The sequence below is a fragment of the Hyla sarda genome, chromosome 3, assembly GCF_029499605.1.
Source record: "Hyla sarda isolate aHylSar1 chromosome 3, aHylSar1.hap1, whole genome shotgun sequence".
NCBI lineage: Eukaryota > Metazoa > Chordata > Amphibia > Anura > Hylidae > Hyla > Hyla sarda.
In genome coordinates this window covers 368242260-368264582 of record NC_079191.1, presented here as the reverse complement: position 1 = coordinate 368264582, position 22323 = coordinate 368242260, and the positions used below count along the sequence as shown (strand labels likewise).

At 42.0% G+C, this 22323-nt stretch overlaps 1 protein-coding gene across 1 annotated transcript in view; it reads right to left on the bottom strand.

Annotated features, from left to right (window-relative positions):
• SPTBN1 (spectrin beta, non-erythrocytic 1) overlaps positions 1–22323 on the bottom strand; it is a 197155-nt gene that overhangs the window by 126645 nt on the left and 48187 nt on the right. The window lies entirely within an intron of this gene.

Sequence of the window (22323 nt, the reverse complement as noted above, 5' to 3'; positions counted from 1 at the left end):
ATACATGGCCCCATTCATTCATGTTTCCACCCCCATGCTTCACAGAAGGTATGGTGTTCTTTGCATGCAACTCAGCATTCTTTCTCCTCCAAACACGACGAGTTGAGTTTTTACCAAAAAGTTTCACTTTGGTTTCATCTGACCATATCACATTCTCCTAATCCTCTTCTGGATCATCCAAATGCTCGCTAGCAAACTTCAGACAGGCCCGGACATGTACTGGCTTAAGCAGGGGGACACGTCTGGCACTGCATGATTGAGTCCCTGGCGGCATAGTGTGTTACTGATTGTAGCCTTTGTTACTTTGGTCCCAGCTCTCTGCAGGTCATTCACTAGGTCCCCCCCACTAGGTCTGGGATTTTTGCTCACCGTTCCTGTGATTATTTTGACACCATGGGGTGAGATCTTGCGTGGAGCCCCAGATCGAGGGAGATTATCAGTGGTCTTGTATGTCTTCCATTTCTAATAATTACTCAAACAGTTGATTTCTTCACACCAAGCTGCTTGTCTATTGCAGATTCAGTCTTCCCAGCCTGGTGCAGGTCTACAATTTTGTTTATGGTGTCCTTAAACAGTATTTTTGTATTGGCAATAGTTTGGACTGTGACTGACTGAGGCTGTGGACAGGTGTCTTTTATACTGATAACAAGTTCAAACAGGTGCCATTAATACAGGTAACGAGTGGAGGACAGAGGAGACTCTTGAAGAAGTTACAGGTCTGCGAGAGTCAGAAATCTTGCTTGTTTGTAGGTGACCAAATACTTATTTTCCACCATAATTTGCAAATAAATTCTTTAAAAGTCAGAATGATATTAAGGATTTTTTTTCTCATGATGTCTCTCATAGTTGAGGTATTCCTACGATGAACATTACAGACCTCATCTTTAAGTGGGAGAACTTGCACAATTGGTGGCTGACTAAATACTTTTTTGCCCCACTGTACATCAATAGGGGTCCTACCTTTCACATTGTTTCCCCATGTACATAAAGACAGCTCCCACACATAAATGGCCACACGCCATCATAAAATCACAGTTAAATTGCCTTAATTTCTCCTAGCTTTCATGTCTGTGTAAACTATTTTTATATGACTACTTTTTTTATTTATTTTTTTCACACAAGTCACACGGGTTTCATGTGCACATACCCCTACAGCTATTTCTCTCTTATACCCTCAATTCCTGCATACATATGGTCTCAGCTAATGTAAAAATGATAGTTTAAGGAATGCTAAACCTCCCATCATTCTTCTAAAGGCTCATTGTCATACATCAATAACACGAAAAATATACAAAGATTTTAATCAATGCAAGAAATGTTCATGTGAACCAGGGTGTGACAGAATGGAAGAAAAAGGAAGAGGCTGGAGAAGGAATGGCAAAGACGGGAATACTAAACTCCGTTACCAGATCAGAACATGAAGCCCATTTATCTAAGACCTTAAAAGTTTGACCACCTTAATTTGATAAAGAAATTGGTGGATCAACCAAAAGGATGCCCAAATCAATTAGTTAGTTTCTACATAATGTTCTACGTAGCTTATCTGTGAACTTTCAGTGGAGTATATGAATGTAGTAAATTTGAGTAGCCGTATTAGTCCAGTGATGCAGATGCAAATCATAAAATGTTGCAGTATCTTGTAATACCTTTTTTATTGGACTAACAGCATTTTATAGAGACGAGCTTTCGGGATTCCTCCCTTTATCAAGTCCAAAGCAAATAGAGTATATGAATGGTAATATGTATCCCATTCACATCCAGCTAAATTGTTGTGGATTTTGTCTTGATTTTGGCACTAATCCATACTCAAATCCAGAGTAAAAAACAAGTGAACATGGCCTTAGACTTAAAGGGGTACTCCACTGCCCAGCGGTCGGAACATGCTGTGCGCGCGATGGGGGAGTCTGCCACGCTCCCTTGTGACATCACGCCACGCCCCCTCAATGCAAGTCTATGGGAGGTGGCATGACGGCCACCACTCCCCCCTCCCTTAGACTTGCATTGAGGGGGCATGGCGTAACATCACAAGCGGGCGTGGCTGACCAGCGTGGCGCACACAACGTTCGGAACTAAATGTTCTGAACACTGGCCAGTGGAGTACCCCTTTAAACAGGGTTCCTCAGGACTGTATATATGGATGCCACTGCTGATCAGTGCCTGTGTTAGACCCCGACCAATCAGACCATAGTCAAAAAAAGACCTGGAATGTCTCTTTAAAAAGGTGATAATATACAGAGAGAAATAATTTGATGGTTGCACAATAATCTCATGAACGTTCATTTCACAGACAGAGATGATACACATTGTAGTCCATATTGGACGTTACGATTAAACTGGCCATACATGATTAATGACAAACTGCAAAGGACTTTTTGGAATATTGTGAGAACATTCTGAGAACATTGTATCCCAAAAGATCTTTCCTAAACAAAAGATGTTGCCAACAATTTTATAAGTGTATCCTGCCACCTCAACAACATTGTAGAAGGGCTTTAAATTTCACCCAACAAAATAGTTTTGGCCAATCATTTAGTCTCATGCAATAATTTGTATTCCCGACAAGGTTGAGTTATCAATTTACACAGATTGGGTCTGAACCTATAAACTTTAGCTTTCAACAAATATGTTAGTCAGTATGTGAGAGGTTCTTACATTCCAAGACACACACGAATTGGGTTACCACAGAGTAATATCACCCGTGAGCGCTGTATAGCATTTCAACCTTAGGGCACATACAACTCCACAGCAGGGTAACAATCGGTGGTCTGTGGAAGGTTCATGTGTGTAATCTTCACAATGGATTCCGTGCATTCTCAATGACACTGTTCTATGCCAGAAGTGACCGTGATTATTTATTCTGGATTTCAACTATACCTCAGCTTTTACTCTATGTTATAATAGCAAGTCAATATAATCTTACAACAAGAACAATTCTCAGTTTCTCACTGTCACGAATGTGGCTGATCCCTCTGGGGTTTAGCTACTGAAGTAATCTTCATTGGTCAAGTAGTCATAATCAGGGGTCAAATCCTGGCAAAAAAAATGTATGGGAACTCACCCAAGATTTTCACTCAAGAGCTGGTCCTGCTAATGGGGACTCCTGGTAATAGTGCAGGACTCCTGCAAATGGGGACTCCTGGTAATAGTGCAGGACTCCTGCAAATGGGGACTCCTGGTAATAGTGCAGGACTCCTGCTAAAAGTGTTCCTGCTGTGGAAAAAGTGTGGGAACTCCATATCAATGCGTTTCTGCAGGACTTGAGCCCTGGTAATAAGGTATAGCATGATGGCAGTCATCTAGACCCTCGATGTAATAGGTCTGCGGCTCAAGTCTACTACAGCAAGTGAATTTGCTAGTTAGCGGTTTTGTGTTCTAGCTCAGAGATTGGCCTTAAACAGGGACGCCCCCTCCATGATATTTGTAATAGAATATATGGATTAGGGCTGTCATTGTGAGAAAACTGATTCTACTTCTGAAAACTGCTGTACAACACTTTCCATATGTGTAAAAGATTATATTATGGAAGAAGACTTCATCTTGAAAGTATTTCCTATTGTTGCCTTGGGATGCCTTTGGTTAAGTCTACTTTACCTGACTTATTTAAGGAGGAAATAGACACAAAAAAACATGGGTGGACCGAGGAGACGAGAGTATGTAAGATATACCTTAAAGGTCGTCCATTATCAACATTACATGTAAATTAAAGCTTGGAATTTAGGTCACAAACTAAGGTGCCATGAAGGAATATATTTTGACTGTCTACAAAAGCAAAGAGCTTCCTTTCATCTGTTTCCCGTTTCTGCATCAACAAGGAAATGTTTTTTCAAGAAAATGCTCTCCTGACTGAAATGTGAAGTCATCTCCTATTACATCTTGTTCACCAACCCAACCAAACAATTTGCAGCCACACACAAAAAAAAAAATCCATCTAAATTACCAAAATGTCTTCTACTTGCCTGATCCTGTATGCAATCTTAGCAAAAAGGGGTTTTAACTATGGATTTTCTACTGCATCCCTTCCTAATGACGGCACCCTGATAAAGGATGCTACTCCTGCGTCGAAGGGACAGAAAACGGAGGTTTAACCCCTTAAGGACATAGCCCATTTGGGCCTTAAGGACTCTGCATGCTTCCTTTTTTCCCTCCTCACTTTCTAAAATCCATAATTTTTTTTTTTTCAATCCACAGACCCATATGAGGGCTTATATTTGAGTGACAAATTGTACTTTGTAATGCCACCTATTATTCTACCATAAAATGTATGGCGCAACCAAAAATAATTTTATGGGGAAATTAAAAAGATAACAGCAATTTTGCAACTTTTGGAGGGTTTCTGTTTACTATTATTGTACTAATTTAAAAAAAATCACAAACTTTTTTAAACAAAATGTGTATGTTTTAGGTGACCCTATTATGACCCCTATAGGTTTCAAATTTTTTCGTATAGGGGCTGTATGAGGGCTCATTTTTTGCACCATGATCTGTAGTTTTTATTGGTACCACTTGTGTATATGTGACTTTTTATAAAATATTTCTGGGATGTGATGGAACCAAAATGCTGCAATTTCTGACTTTTTTACATTTACGCCGTTCACTGTACGGGACGATAAACATTATATTTTAATAGTTTGGACATTTACGCACGCAGCTATACCAGATATGTTCATTTATTTCTTTTTACATTTCTTTTGTAAAAAGAAAAAAGGGGGAATTAAAATTTTTATTGGGGGGGGGGGGGCTTCAGTTTTTTCACTTTTTTCTACTTTTATTACACTTATATAGTCCCCCATAGGGGACTATTTATAGCAATAACTTGATTGCTAATACTGTTCAGTGCTATGTTCGATTGCAGACCAGAGCAGAAGGACACCAGGATGACGGCAGGACGCAGGTGAGGAGACTGCCCACCAGACTCCAACTGCCACCTTGGGTGATCGGATCCCGGCTGCAGCACCGCACACAATCCGATCACCCATTCAAAGTCCCACACTGCTGCAGATGCCATAATCAGTATTAATCATGGCATCTGAGGGGTTAATGGCAGACATCAGGGCGATCGCTGATGTCTGCCATTACCCCACCGTGCATGATGCGGGCACCGATCCAGTGCTCGCGTCATGTATAGGACGTAAATGTACATTTATGTCCAAAGTCGTTAAGGGGTTACACACTTCAGAGTTTTACTATTCCTACAAGGATAGGGGAGAGAAGTGCAGGGATGTAAAACTGTAAAACTCAAAAGAAACAATCTGATTGGTTGTTATGGGCAACTGGGCACCTTTTCTTCTGCCCAGGTTTTGATAAATCTCCCCCATTGTGATGACTCGGAAAGGGCACTGTCTCTACTACAGGTTTTGTAAAAGTTTTTATATGCCATTTCCAGTTCTGGGTCCTCCTTTTCGCAATCTGCTCTTCGCCCTGTGTTTTTACAAAACATTTAGTAGAGATGATGGCCAGCCTGAGAAACGGGGTGTCTAAATATAGTAAATTGAGAGAAGCTCAGGTCCCTCAACACAAAAGATATTTTGGGAACTCAAAATCCCACATCTCCTTTCTACCACATTCTAAGAAGGAGAATTCAGCTCTAAGTGACAATTTTACAAAAGAAGTCTCAAGCTTCTATACAGGATTGCATAAGGAGCCTGAGCCTCATGACTTCCTGCATATAAGCAGTGGCCTGGAGTCAGGGCCACTCCAGGCAAATATTCTCTCTCACTGGGACAAAAGACCATCGGCCCTAAACAAAAAGATTCCAAGTTCCTCAGTCACCAAGAGATCCCTGGATTGGTGGCAGGACAACAGAAGTCTCTTGGTAGGAATCTACTGGTCCCGTTCCCCTGTAGTGACAGTGGGACACAAAGCACTCTCACATTCAGAGTCTCTCTAGGTAGATTTCTTCTTGGGCAGGGAAGACAGTCCCATCCATCACTGCAGTGCACCTGAGAGGAGTGGACAATGTCCAAGCAGACTTGAGCAGAAGGAGAGTAGACACAGGTTAGTGGAAACTCCATGAAGTAGTGATAGACCTGTTTGTTACCTGGGAGAACAGGAAGGTTCCCCTGTTCTATCCTCTGAATAGGAGAGATTTTACCACGTCTGGATGACCTGAGTTAGGACTGGCATTGGAACCTGGCTTATGCCTTTCCCCCATTCCCTCTTATCCTAGTGTTCCTCAGAAAGATAAGAGATTGGAAGGAGAAAGTAATTCTGGTAGCTCCTGCCCGGTCCAAGAGGAACTGGTTTCCTCTGTTGGAGACCCTAGCAATCTTCCGCTTTTGAACAAACCAGTCCTTCTACATCAACGTCCCCTATGGTTTCCCGAAATAGGAAGACTACATCACGTCATGGATCCTGTGAGGTGGATCCTAAAGCAGAGGGGTCTTTCAGGCCCTGCCATCTCCACTGTCCAGCCAGGAGGGAAGCCCTCTACATGTTCTGTTTATGCTAGGACCTAGCAAAGTTTTAATTCCTGGATGCAGGGAACGGACTTTGATATAGATAATCCTAGTATTGCCTTAATCTTGGATTTCCTGCAGGAAGGTCTGATGAAGTGCGTTAGTTGTGGCACTATTAAGGTGCAGGTGACAGCTAGAGACACTCCTAGGTAGCTCGAAAGAGCTAAGGACAAGCTAGAATTTAAATTCTTTTTGTGGAAGGCAGCCTTTTAGGTGCAATTACTACAGGCTGCAGAATAGGGAAGATTCAGGCCCTGACAATAAAGAGAACCTTTCCTTCTGGTGTCTGAGAATTATCTTATCTCTTACCATAATTTATCTCTAATCTGTCTTATTTTCATAGAATTCAGAAGGTTCAGAAAGAACATGTCTATGAGTCTCAATGTTAAGAGAATTGTTCTCAAGTACCTGGAAGCTATAGCAGACTGGTAAGAGCTACCTATCTGGTATGGCTCCATCATGGTGCCACCATGAAGAAGGATGCAGCGGAAAAAGGAATTATTTCCTACAGTAAATTCTGTTCTCACTAATCCTTCATGATGGCACCACAGTAACTCTCACCCTTTAAAGTTGGGTTTGTTATATCTCCCATCTTAGTAGTAATTTGGAAAGCACTGGGGTGTGTAAGGGGAGGGGGCCTTTAAACCTCTGTTTCCTGTCCCTACAGCGACAAGGAAGCATCCTCTCTCTCTCTCATGGAGCAGTCAGGAAGGATTAGTGACTAGGTCTCTACGAATGGTTTTCGTCTGATGATGTAGGCAGCCTGGTAACCAAGAACATGCCGGTCTGGGCAAGCCAAAAGTGTTAATTCACCAACAGCAGATAGACATAATACGATTCCATGCTGAGAATTTGCTACAGGAACACAAATATCTTTTCGGTCCTGATGGTTTGAAACAGTGTATTATTGTAGGTCTAAGTCTGGAGTCCAGCCTATTTTGCATGATAACGTATACAATCTTAGTGAACTTTGGGAAGGATTGTGTCTGTGCAGGTTTTTCAGCCATTGGACGCTCCTGAACACTTGTGAGTTGTTGGGAGGACTAGAGTTTACTGCCCTTATCTGAACTTTCAGGATTTAGGTTGTGTTGGGCTTTTAACCCCTTAAGGACGCAGGACGTAAATGTACGTCCTGGTGAGGTGGTACTTAACGCACCAGGACGTACATTTACGTCCTGTGCATAACTGCGGGCATCGGAGCGATGCCCGTGTCATGCGCGGCTGATCCCGGCTGCTGATCGCAGCCATTAACCCCTCAGGTGCCGGGATCAATACAGATCCCGGCATCTGCGGCAGTGCGCGATTTGAATGAATGATTGGATCGCCCGCAGCGCTGCTGCGGGGATCCGATCATTCATAACACCGCACGGAGGTCCCTTCTCCTTCCTCCGTCCGGCTCCCGGCGTCTCCTGCTCTGGTCTGTGATCGAGCAGACCAGAGCAGAAGATGACCGAAAACACTGATCTGTTCTATGTCCTATACATAGAACAGATCAGTATTAGCAATCATGGTATTGCTATGAATAGTCCCCTATGGGGACTATTAGTGTAAAAAAAAAAAAAAAAAAAGTAAAAAAATGTAAAAGTAAAAAAAAAGTGAAAAATCCCCTCCCCCAATAAAAAAGTAAAACGTCAGTTTTTTCCTATTTTACCCACAAAAAGCGTAAAAAAATTTTTTTTATAGACATATTTGGTATCGCCGCATGCGTAAATGTCCGAACTATTAAAATAAAATGTTAATGATCCCGTACGGTGAACGGCGTGAACGAAAAAAAAGTCCAAAATTCCTACTTTTTTAAAACATTTTATAAAAAAAAATTATAAAAAATGTATTAAAAGTTTTTTATATGCAAATGTGGTATAAAAAAAAAAGTACAGATCATGGTGCAAAAAATGAGCCCCCATACCGCCGCTTATACGGAAAAATAAAAAAGTTAGAGGTCATCAAAATAAAGGGATTATAAACGTACTAATTTGGTTAAAAAGTTTGTGATTTTTTTTTTAAGCGCAACAATAATATAGAAGTATGTAATAATGGGTATCATTTTAATCGTATTGACCCTCAGAATAAAGAACACGTCATTTTTACCATAAATTGTACGGCGTGAAAACGAAACCTTTCAAAATTAGCAAAATTGCGTTTTTCGTATTAATTTCCCCACAAAAATAGTGTTTTTTGGTTGCGCCATACATTTTATGATATGAGTGATGTCATTACAAAGGACAACTGGTCGCGCAAAAAACAAGCCCTCATACTAGTCTGTGGATGAAAATATAAAAGAGTTATGATTTTTAGAAGGCGAGGAGGAAAAAATTAAAACGTAAAAATTAAATTGTCTGAGTCCTTAAGGCCAAAATGGGCTGAGTCCTTAAGGGGTTAATAGACCATAGAAGATCTTGGGTTATGACTTACATTAGATGTAGGTACATACAGAATAATATATTTTATGCTATGGATAAACCAAGGATATAAAATATAAATGAGCGACTTGCATCCCAGACAATACAATGAGGCCCCAGCTTTACTTTCAGGTCTATGAACAAGCAGATCAAACCAGCAGGGGCGCTGAGAGCAGTCAATACAGCGTGAACTAGTGGCCTGCAAAAAACACTTCTCATTCAGAATCCATGTTCAAGCTCCAGATGCAATAGCCCCAAGGATCATAAACTGATTAAATGTTCAGTGAGACAGACATCTGCTAATGTGGTTATCGTGGTTTAATGTTCCTCTCCTGTATCAAGTGAATCCTTCAGATGTCCTTCTCCTCTCTGACCTTGTTCTCTCGTGCACTCCACGCCGAAGCCCGCTCCATTATTTAGCAGAGTCCCTCTGGACTTGTATCCCCAGCTAAGATGATTTTCTCCTGAACCCATGTGTTTTCATAGAGCACTAAAACCCGGCACAGTCCTTGCACCATATGTATTTCACTGCACTATAAAATTGGACACAGTGTGGAAGAGTTTTTTCTTAATGAATATTACAGTAGCAGCAATATGGATGGGATCAGTAAAAATCTAGATGATTCTGCCCATAAATTGACCAGTGACACTGTCAATTTCTCTTTAATGGTGAAGCAAAAAACAGCAATAATTCCACAGTTTGTGCAACATTATTTTTCTATAATATTTACATAATCTGCATCAAAAGACAAACAATTTGCCAGTATGAGTATCTTATCCTGTGGCCAACCATCCAATGAGATCACATTATCATTAAATAGCTTTTTGATATGCCTTTCTGTTCCCAATATAAGGGTTCAAAATTTGTCTGACAGGGAATCGGTCAGATGGGCGTGAACTTAATTTTAATAATGGGACTATCAGGTGATGGGTGGGAATTTACAGTCAGGGGGTGTGTATTAGGCATACATGCCCCCAATGTAAAACATTCACACCTCCTGGCTGTATAACCCTGCCCATCACCTGATAGTCCCTCCCTTTAGGGGTATTCCAGGATTTTCTTTTTTATTTGACTATGCTACAGGGGCTGTAAAGTTAATGTAGTTCATAATATAGTGTCTGTACCTGTGTGTGATGGTTTTCTCACAATTCTTCTGTGATTTTTACCCCAATATTTATTTTTATCAGCATACAAAATTACTGTTGTCTGGGATTTTTCCCAGGCTGCCATGTGGCCGAGATCTGACTCACTAGTCAGCTGATGACAGGAGCCTGTCTGCTTCAATGGGTGGAGGGATTAATCTGCAACTAATGCAACAGCTGTAGACACCCTGATTGAAAACCACAGGTCTTTTGAATGGATGCAGCTCATTTATGTTTCAATGGGTGGGGTGGCTGATGTGTGGGAGGGAGTAAAATGGAATTATGGGATTTGTAGTAAAAAAAAAAGAAAAAAACTCAGACAGGAAATACTAGTTCACAAAAAGCTAGCCACAGTGTTATGGTAATCTCACAACATAGCCATTTAGCCCCAAGACAAGCGCAGATCCTTCATAAGCATGTCCATTACTGTCTGCCAGGTACATACTAAGATCCCCTTATGGTGGATAACCCCTTTAATATTAAGCTCTTGCCCATCTGACTGATTTTCTGGCTTATTAGAAACAATAAACTCTCATATCTCAGGAATGGAAGGGTGTATCAGGAGACCCTTAACTATTTCATGACAGTAAAATCGAAATTTTTGTTAGGTTGGCTAGGTTATCTGTAAAGGGGTCTTCTGGGCTTATATGATTGATGGTCTATCGAGCCAGCGGGCAGAGGAGTCTGGAGGAGGACTTAGGTGTCAGGGAGAAAGCTGGCTCGAAGAGGACCTAGGGTTTTGGGGGGCACTTAAGGCCCATCCAAATTGAAGACATTCCTATGGCGTAAATCTGCTTGTAGCAGAGTCCAAATGTTCTCAATTGTTTTCTGCTACTTTGTGCATACTGTGGAATCACCACAGCGGAATTCCCCCAGCAGAATGGTCCATTCTGCTGATGGAATTCCACCGGACTGCATTGTCATCTATAGAGATGGCGCACATCCGTGCAGTCCTACTGCCAACGGCTTCAGTGGTGCCTGCAGCAAGCATACATTCCACCAACTAAATATTCACAGTGTGGAGGAGTCATTAGGGTTCTGCAGGAGGAGGGGAAAATGGGTCTGGGGGGAGCACAGGGGTGGGATTCTGACAAACAGAGGAAACAGTGTCTGGCGGTATTATTTTTAGGGGTCATGATGTCTGGCAGGGTTATAATGATTATTGTTGTCATACAGAAGATGAGGACGAGGATAACAAAGTGACCAATAATGTGCGGGCATCAGACTCTGCAGAGAAGATGGAGCTGAAAGAAGAAAAAGACCAGATGAAGAAGAAAAGGAAAGACAACAGAGGAGACGTCTCCTGTGAGTCATTGTACAATTGTGTATGCTGCATTACGGTGTCCCATCAGAGCTGGAGTCACTTGTCCTTTCTGCAGTGATTATGGGCGACACTGTACCCCAATCTGCGGCTCTCCAACCGTTACAAAGCTACAACTCCCATAATGCCTGAAGTTTTGCATGCATGATGGGGGTTGTAGTTACAGCTAGAGAGCCACTTAAACCGAGGTGATTTTAGAGTATGCACCCCACCGTAAAAAATTAAAATAAATTTGGGGCTGCATAGTCTGGGCCTATTTTTGTTCGCAGTCCGGCCCTGGAAGTATTTGTATTACGGGAATTTCCCAACCTTTATCTCTACAGCTGTTTCAAAAGTACAGCTCCCATCATGCTCTTCTGTCTACAGGTGAAGTGTTCATATGAGGGAGGGGGCGCACCTCATTCATTGTTTTGGGACACAAAGGTATAAAAATATATACCTGTTCTCCATGTTGGCTGATTGCTGAATAAACTTTACGCATTGGTTTGATACTGCGCTGGACTCTGCCTTCTTTGTCTATTTACCCCAGGAGACCTGGGTCCGGTCTCGTCCGTGTCGCAGTCTAGACGGTAGGGTGAGCTGTACCGATAAGCTTAGGTGAAGGTATAATTTGTTTCAGGGCACAGTGGCAATATATATATATATATATATATATATATATATATATATATTTTGTATTTATACTCAAGGGCACAAGGGCAGAGTGTGTGGCAGTATTATACTCAGGGGCAGTGTGTGTGGCAGTTATATATTCAGGGGCAGGGCGTGTGGCAGTTATATATTCAGGGGTAGGGCGTGTGGCAGTATTATACTCAGGGGCATAGTGTTTGACAGCATTCTCTTTAGGTATACAGCATGTGGCAGTATTATATTCAGGTGCACAGTGTGTGGCAGTATTATACCAGGGGCACAGTGTGTGTGGCAGTTGGAAAACGATGACTTAAGTACTAATTGTGTTCCACAACAGGCAGCGCCTATTTCTTGAATGGCACTGCGGCCGCTAGGTGTGAACCAGGTCTTAGAGTTTAGCTCGGACTTTCACCAGATGGCAGACCTGGAAAAGTGGACCCCTACTAAAAGTAGCTGAGTACCCCTGCTCTAGTGTGTGTAAGGGGCCTTTAGAACATATAAGTGGTAGCATACACATCTAATCGAATGCCTGTGCAGGTATTAGTGGCTGATATCTGAAAACAAAAATCCTGTGATGTTTTTTCTCTTTGAATTTGTTGTTCCATCTAAGATGACCTCCACCAATGTCTACTTCTCCAATAACAATTAGACACTTAACTGACTTAACTGGAAGCAGAGTGTTGTGTCTAGGCACTGCCCTTGTGAACCAGTGATAGATCCATATATTACAGTATGCTTCCTTACTATATATTGATCCATACTAATGACTTCCGTATTCAGTCCTGCTCTCATTTATGGCTCTAATGGACCTTCATGTACAATACCATTAATCAGCATGACCTAGACTGCATGCACTTAAATGGTTTCTGAGACTAAGGCACAGATTACCTATCTTTAAAGCCATCAATGTTTTGTTGGTAAGGGCTGGACATTCAAGACCCTGCTACTGAATTCAATGGAACTCAATGGTAAAATGGCCGATAATGCACATATCGTATTATCTAACAGTTATTTAAGAAAAAGAAAGCTACAAGAATGGTCAATTATGTTTTGCAGGTAGAAAGACAGGACCAAAAATGGTGTTTAAACATAGCCTAGGACTTTGAAACCACCAGTTGGCCCAATTTGTCCAAGATCTGTTACTTGCTCTTTAGCATGGTCTGCAATAAGCCACGTGAACTCTTACAGCAATAGATTAACAATCTTCTGACAAGCTTATTTTTGCATTGTTACCCCAAGCAAGCACCTACAATTATCCTAGTAGCACCTTAGTCCACTATAATCTGCTGCCTAAAAAGGCTAAAAAGCTAACTGAGTAATAGTCTGTAGTCCGCTAAGGAGCAACTGGCCAGGTTTTTAGACCATCTCAGAAAGGGAAACCAGATCAAATACATTTTCATAACTAGCAAATCTGTTAAAAACAGAAGTTAAGTAATGTCTATTTCTACCAAATAAAACAAAGGCTACAACCCCTCAAAGGAGCTAAAAATAGAGAAAATCTCCTTAACAGACGTCCCCTTGAAATATCATCAGAGTCTTCACTGAAGACAATGACCATTAATGAGCTCAGAATACACTATGGGAGCGGCCGGGAAGACATCCTGTTTATCTCGGGAGGATTGTGACAGTCATGGGAATGACGACTGAAGGAAACAGTCCAATAATAAGATGGGCTATGCTGCGGAAACTGGTCCCTCTAAGTCATGAACGGGGAACATGTGAGACAAGACTTCAGAAGCCACCCACTCACATTTCCTCCACCTAAGGGAATGCAACTAAAATACCGGATTCTGCCCCGGAGAGCGCAGCCCCTGGGATAAGGAGACATTGGTCTCTCTTTTGTTAAAATGCAATCTGCTGATAAAAATAAGTGGAGGGAATGTGCTCCGGGACAACGGATAATACATAGGACACATGTGCTTTGAAATACATTTCGATTAAAGTAGTTCTGCTGCCAAGTAATGCAAGAAAATATAACTGCACCATCCCATGTCATTTCTCTTAGCAGTGACAACATGTTAAATAGCAATCCAAGTGTTGACACGGGGTGGGGTCACTAAGAAAAATACAGGGGTCCCTCAGGTTACAAGATTAATTGGTTCTGGGACGGCCATTGTATGTTGAGACCATTGTATGTTGAGACCAGAACTCTATGGAAACCTGGTAATTGGTTTTAAAGGTCCAAAATGTCATCCAAAAATAGGAAAAAGTGAAAATTAAAGAAAAATATAAGTAGATAACTAAGATAGATAAAGCAAATCCTTACATATAAAAGTAATAAAGATCTGCTGGGAGCTGTAATCATTGTCTATGTCAGTGTTTTCCAAGCAGGGAGCCTCCAGCTGTTGCAAAACTACAACTCCCAGCATGCCTGGACAGCCGAAGGCTGTCCGGGCCTGATGGGAGTTGTAGCTCTGCAACAGCTGGGGGCACCCTGCTTGGGAAACACTGGTCTATGTAGAGGACAGGATCTTCTTCGGGGTCCTGTACAGTAGGGGCAATGTCCTAAAAAAATAACATTGAGTCACCCTCACCTGGTGTCCAAAGGAGCAGCTAACCCTGGCACAGATAAAGTGTACAGTAGAACATGTAATATCTCCCTATACTGTAGGGGGCGCTACCAGACACCAGTCAGTGCATACGCTTCAGTAATACAGGGGTTTTACCAGTAAAATGCCTATTCTGATTGGTCAGTTCTTGCAGCCATTGACACGTTTCACAGATCTGGATTGCCTGTACATTGTATGTTGTGTCTGGTTTCAAGTTACAATGGTCCAAAAAAGACCATTGTATGTTGAAACTATTGTATGTAGAGGCCATTGTAAGTTGAGGGATCACTGTACATGAAAGGAGCAGACAAAGTTTTTTTTACACACACACACAAATATAATTTTTCTTTTTTTTAGTTATTCTTTTAAACTTTACTTGTGTTAAAGCTTCACTGCAGAACTCCGTGGCTGTAATCCAGGGCTTTTTATCATCCAATATCAACTCCGCCCTGAGACCGAAGCTTTGCATGACAGGTCTATGGAGCATTGCCTTAAATAGGGGGCACAGACATCTATTCTAATAGAATGTGTGTGTAAATATCCAATGGGAAAACATAAATTTGGACATTAGAGACCATTACTGGGTTTGGCCTTTGCTCATTTTAAACTCCTCAAATTAAAGGACTGCTCCAGGCAAAGTGAAGGACCTGAGGGGGCGGAGCATGTTTATTATTATTATTATTTTTTTTTTAGTTCCATACTGTGGTTGGGCCCTTCACATACCCTGAGCAAGGCTGTTGCACCAGTAAGAAACCTAGGTTTAAAAGGGGTACTCCGCTTCTAGACATCATATCCCCTATCCAAAGGATAGGGGATAAGTTGTCTGATCACGGGGGTCCCACTGCTGGGCCCCCCCTGCGATCACCCACAGCACCCACACCGGGTTCCTGCGGCAGTGGTCGTGACACAAGGGCCACGCCCCTCGTGATGTCACGTCATGCTCTCTCCATTCATGTCTATGGGAGGGGGCGTGTCAACAGACACGCCCCCTCCAGTAGACAAGAATGGAGGGGGTGTAACTTCACAAGGGGGTGTGGTCGTGACGTCACGATCATTGCCTCCAGCTCAGGGCGTTCTGAACAAAAAGTTCAGAACGCTGGAGCACCCCTTTAATCCCACCTGAGAATACCTTCCAGCAATGGACAGTAGATCTTCTAGCAAGCCACTTACTATAAAGAAAAATAAAATCTTGGCCCTTTATAATATTATATATATATATATATATATATATATATATATATATATATATATATATATTTTTTTTTTTTTTTTTTTTTTTTATTTTTTTTTTACTTTTTACTATTTATTGTACATATATTTTTTGTTTTATTTCTGAAAGTTTTTTGTGGAAACTATTCCCTACAAAAGGGTATCCCACTGTTGGAGATACACGAGCCTGGTTCACACCTGGTTAACAGGCTAAAAAAAGCTGCTGCTGGTGCCTAATGTCTAGTGTTCTACTAATGTCTATGAACGGTCTCGTTGTTGGGCCACTAGACAGCCTAATAAATGTCTGCTTCCATTCAACATATAAAGGGGGATCCGGTGTGTAAAACAAAATAAACTTACAACATGTAGAAAACGGGAGGATGATTATGATTCTAGCAGAACCTCAATGGTCTAATTTACAATAACATCATGAATCTAAATGGCAGACCTCTAGGATGGACAGTCTCATATAAAGCTACAGAATTCCTCCGAGAAGAGGTGATACAACGCCTCACTCCCCACAAGTGACAGCTGCTAATGGAGAGGAAATGTCAATGACATCATACAGAAATAATGATGAAGATCAGACCGAACAGCATACACCCCCACACCCCCAATTAAATATAATTGCCGTGGCTACAGCCTTTAGAAGCAGCCGGCACATGGGAACCTATACAGCGACATAATGGATACAAAAATGTCTGGAGACAATTCTGACAACGTAGCAGAGCGGACTTTACAATGTCAGTCCTAAGGCTGCATTCACACCACGTTTTGTACATACGGGTGCCGGCAGGGGGAGGGGCAAGTCAGGCGCTCCCATACCCCGGCCGGTTCAGCCCGTGACTCCATTTACTTCAATGATCCGACCGGAGTCAAACGGTGACTCCGGTCAGCTCAGTTTTGACCCGTATGCAGTTTTGGTATACTACGGTTTTAGGTCCGGTCAGAAAACTGGATACGGGTCAAAACTGAGCCGACCGGAGTCACCGTTTGACTCCGGTCGGATCATTGAAGTAAATGGAGTCACGGGCTGAACCGGCCGGGGTATGGGAGTGCCCGGTTTGCCCCTCACCCGTATGTACAAAACGTGGTGTGAATGTAGCCTGAGTCACATATACTACCTAGGTCAGTGTTTCGGAACCAAGGTGCCTACAGCTGTTGCAAAACTACAACTCCCAGCATGCCCGGACAGCCAAAGGCTGTCCAGGCATGCTGGGAGTTGTAGTTTTGCAAGAGCTGGAGGCACCCTGGTTGGGAAACACTTACCTAGGTACATCCCTGTTGAGGAACAAGTTGCAGGCTAGTGATTAAAGGGGTATTCCAGGAAAAAAATGTTTTATAAACATATACATATCAACTGGCTCCACAAACAGATTTGTAAATTACTTCTATTAAAAAAAAAACTAATCTTAGGGTGCGTTCACACGCTCTTTGTTTTTGCGGATTTTCCGCTGCATATTTTAAAGGGTGCAGGCTCTTCTCGGCTGTCCGCAGTAGATTTTCCACGGAGGAATTTACACTGCGGAAAATCCGACGCAAGCCCCATTAAAGTCAGTAGGGACTGCGGCGGATTTTCCGCAGCGTAAATTCCGTCGCGAAAAATCTGCTACGGACAGCCGAGAAGAGCCTGCCCACTATCAAATACGCAGCGGAAAACCCAAAAAAACTAATAGTGTATGAACGCACCCTTAATACTTTCAGTACTTACTAGGAGCTGTATACTACAAAAGGACATTTTTTTTTCTTTTTGGATTTATTTTCTGTCACGACCACAGTGCTCTCTGCTGACACCTCTGTCCTGGTCAGGAACTGTCCAGAGTAGGAGAAAATCCCCATAGCAAACATATGGTGCTCTGGACAGTTCCTGACATGGACAGAGGTGTCAGCAGAGAGCACTGTGGTCATGACAGAAAAGATATCCAAAAAGAAAAAAAGAATTTCCTCTGTAGTATACAGTCTCTAATAAGTACTGGAAGGATTAAGGTTTTTTTTAATAGAAGTAATTTACAAATCTGTTTAACTTTCTGGCACCAATTGAAATTTTCCACGGGAGTACCCCTTTAATATGTAAAAAAAGAAATTAGCAAAGGCGCATACGTGGGGGAAAAAGTGTGTGTGTGTGTGTGTGTGTGTGTGTGGGGGGGGGGGGGTTAAATAGTCACAAATTCCTTCTGTACATATTCATTCTTTGACTTGCGAAAGGGACAAAACTGCATGAGTTAAAGGGGTTATCCAGGAAAACTTTTTAATATAATCAACTGGCTCCAGAAAGTTAAACAGATTTGTAAATTGCTTCTATAAAAAAAAAAAAAAAAAAAAGAAAAAAAAAAAAAAGTTTAATCCTTTCAGTATTTATGAGCTGCTGAAGTTGAGTTGTTCTTTTCTGTCTGAAAACAGTGCTCTCTGCTGACATCTCTGCTTGTCTCGGGAACTGCACAGAGTAGAAGAGGTTTGCTATGGGGATTTGCTTCTACTCTGGAAAGCTCCCGAGACAGGTGTCATCAGAGAGCACTTAGACAGAAAAGAGCAACTCAACTTCAGCAGCTCATAAATACTGAAAAGGATTAAGCTTTTTTTTTTATAGAAGCAATTTACAAAAGCTTAATCCTTTCAGTATTTATGAGCTGCTGAAGTTGAGTTGTTCTTTTCTGTCTAAGTGCTCTCTGATGACACCTGTCTCGGGAACTGTCCAGAGTAGAAGCAAATCCCCATAGCAAACCTCTTCTACTCTGTGCAGTTCCCGAGACAAGCAGAAATGTCAGCAGAGAGCACTGTTGTCAGACAAAAAAGAACAACTCAACTTCAGCAGCTGATAATTATTGGAAGGATTAAGATTATTATTTTTGTTTTTTATAGAAGTAATTTACAAATCTGTTTAACCTTTCTGGAGCCAGTTAATATAAAAAAAAATGTTTTCCCTGGAATACCCCTTTAATAGGCAGAGGAGGCTTTCTATACAGAGGTAAACAAAATCTGTCTGCTGGACACACACTCCTTATGGGGAGGGGGTATAAAGTATGTGCCATTTTTCATAAGTGCAATATATCCCACAGGCCTGAGAAATTCTGCTTCAAGGTCAGAAATGCGGCGAATGTGTACGGGTTCTGGAGAATCATTTACAGATTGTGCCATTAGGGTGTTACCCCGGGAGGATGACATAATCACATACAAGGAATATACAGCGTGTGCCTTTCTGGTTTGCCTTGAGCCTCCCTGCCAGTCCGTTATCGGAGTCCTGACAGACGGAGGAGCCTACTGCTACATAACCTTGATTCCGAATTATTTCTAGAATGTGCTGTGCTAACGGGAGGTGGAAAACCCCCACTTATCAAATATGCATCTGGGGTATTATATTTACAGTGCGTCCGCGACGCCACAATAGGACAGCGGATTGTTCTCTCCTATGAGAACATACATTCTACACCAGTGTTTCCCAACCAGTGCGCCTCCAGCAGTTGCAAAACTATAACTCCCAGCATGCCCGGACAGCCGAATGCTGTCCGGGCATGCTGGGAGTTGTAGTTTTGCAACAGCTGGAGGCACCCTGGTTGGTAAACACTATTCTACACAGACTGACGTTACATAAGCCTCTCCACCAGAAACGTTATTGCTGTAGTGACAGCTTAGTGGTCCACTACACCCCTGAAGAAGTCACATTTGGTGACGAAACGCGTGGGATTCTCTATTCGGACAAGGGTTTACTAGGGTCATCGTTCTTCCCTCCCTTCCTCTGTGATCCCTGCAACATATAGCAATATTCCTTTTGTCTTTGGATATCATTGTCATTTTTTCTATGTATTTGACTATATGTGACCAAGGGGACTGATCAGCATTGATTGTGGTACATACATTTACATCATTATTCTTTCCACTATTTCTTTGGTATTTTTATTATGATTGTAGTATTGTATATATTCACCAGGGTTGTATTGGCATTTTATACTAGATAGGGAGTGGTACTATATTATTCTCACCCATGCCCCTGGGGATCATTATTTTGGTCTCCCTTTTGTAGTGTGGCTCTATGGAGCGTTTAAAGGGTGCGTTCACACGCTATTGCTAGCAGTAGGTTGCCCGCTGCGAGTTAGGGCTGGGTTCACATCACGTTTTCTCCCATACGGGAGCGCATACGGCAGGGGGAGCGAAAACCTCGCGCTCCCGTATGCCTTTCTATGCGCTCCCGTATAATTCATTTCAATGAGCCGGCCGGAGTGAAACGTTTGGTCCGGTCGGCTTATTTTTGCGCTGTATGCGCTTTTTCCCCGGACCTAAAACTGGTCAACCACGGTTTTAGGTCCGGTTGTAAAAGCGCATACGGCGCAAAAATGAGCCGACCGGACCGCACGTTTCACTACGGCCGACTCATTGAAATGAATTATACGGGAGCGCATAGAAAGGCATACGGGAGCGCGAGGTTTTCGCTCCCCCCTGCCGTATGCGCTCCCGTATGGGGGAAGAGTGATGTGAACCCAGCCTTACGCTACCATTGATTTGAATGGGTCCACAGACAGTCCGCAATAGTGTCAGATTTGCAGACTGTCCGCGGACCCATTTAAATCAATGGTAGCGTAACTTGCTACTAGCGTGTGAACGCACCCTAAAGGGGTACTCCTGTGGAAAACTTTTTTTTTTTTTTAAATCAACTGGTGCCAGAAAAAGTTAAACAGATTTGTAAATTACTTCTATTAAAAAATCGTAATCCTTCCAATAATTATCAGCTGCTGAAGTTAGTTGTTCTTTTCTGTCTGGCAACAGTGCTCTCTACTGACATCTCTGCTTGTATCGGGAACTGCACAGAGTAGAAGAGGTTTGCTATGGGGATTTGCTTTTACTCTGGACAGTTCCAGAGACAGGTGTCAGAGCACTTAGACAGAAAAAAAGAACTCAACTTCAGCAGCTCATACGCACTGAAGGAATTAAGTTTTTTTTTTTATAGAAGTCATTTACAAATCTGTTTAACTTTTTGGAGCCAGTTGATTCATTAAAATAAAAAATGACATAAACATTTATATATATATATTGTTCATAAATTGTCTCTGGTATTGAAGATCAGCTCTAAGTGAATGACGCTGAGGTGCAATACCACACACAACCTGCAGACACATGTAGCGCTGTTTTTGGAAGAAAGCTGCCATGTTTTCCTAATCCTGTACAGCCCCTTTAATGTCCAATTGTTATTTTTAATAATCCCAGAATCCCTGCGTATGTCTTTATTATTTGATGCTTAACCCCATAATACTAAAGTGGTGTCTGTTTTTTTTTATATTAAAACTAGTTCACAGATTCAATGTGTATGTATTTATATATAATTCTATATATTTTTAAGCTATAACTAGAGATTATCTCACTGCTCCTTCCAGCCTTGAAACCCTCTATTCCAAAGTTCAACCAAGAGGGTGGAGAATTATGCGCAGTATTGTTGGCCTCCAGATATGCTAAAGTTATAGCACATCCAGGCACCTCTAGGGTTAACTACAGATGGCTGCCCTGACCTTGACAAACAACAGCATGTAACATGGGTTTCAATCATGTGAACTTGTGGTTCCAGCTATTTGGCCGTATCTGCTCGAGACCTTGTGAATTGTAAATTGTGCTTATTTTAGAACACAGAAAAACAGCAGAACTTCGTAGGTTTACTGGAAGGCAAAGAAAAGGGGATTGTAAAATGCCCAGCACAACATGGTCCGAAGACAAAGGTCTAGTGCAGTGTTTATCAACCAGGGGGGCTCCAGCTGTTGCAAAACTACAGCTCCCAGCATTCTGAGAGCTGGAGGCACCCTGGTTGGAAAACACTGGTCTAATTCTTGTAAAAAGTCTGTAGAATGGATCCAGTACTATTATATGGTTTCTGTATTAACCATAAATTATATGGTTTATTGGGTTAATAAATCCTGTATGAAAATTCTGCAAACCTTGTCCAGGCCTAGCGGCTGGTGCCTGGTGGATAGACATGCTAAATCAGGGTTTCCCAAACATGGTGCCTCCAGCTGTTGCAAAACTACAACTCCCAGCATGCCAATGTCTGTCCGGGCATGCTGGGAGTTGTAGTTTTGCAACAGCTGGAGGCACCCTGGTTCGGAAACCCTGTGTTAAATCAATGAATGGGAATTCATAACCAATTCATATATTGGACCTACAGGGTCTTCACCCAAAACCAACTAAGGCAATGTTCACACTGCATTAAGAAGTGATCCAGTAGCCTCATTTACTCCGAGGAGACCAAAAATGTGCAATTTTTGCCTCAAATTGGGACGTAATGTGTAATTTTTTTGCAGATTTCCCAATTGCACCATCCGTGGTACATCCATGTCAGCAAACTGTCAAAATAGGTGCCGAGGTATATGCACAAGGGGCAGGAATGGACCTTATTGACTTCAATGGTCGAACATAATCAGCTAATGACTACATTCATGCTATTTTCTACACATATAAAAGTTTGGACTCAGACTTAAAAGGGGCAGTACACTGCGAAAACAAATGTATTTGAGGGATTGGGCCAAAACGCAGTCAATAGTTGACTACGTTCAGGTCAGTGATGTAAAGGGGGCCTGTGCACGTATAATCTTGGCATCCCATTTTGACATTTTGTAATGGGAGCCTGGCCTTAGGTTGCA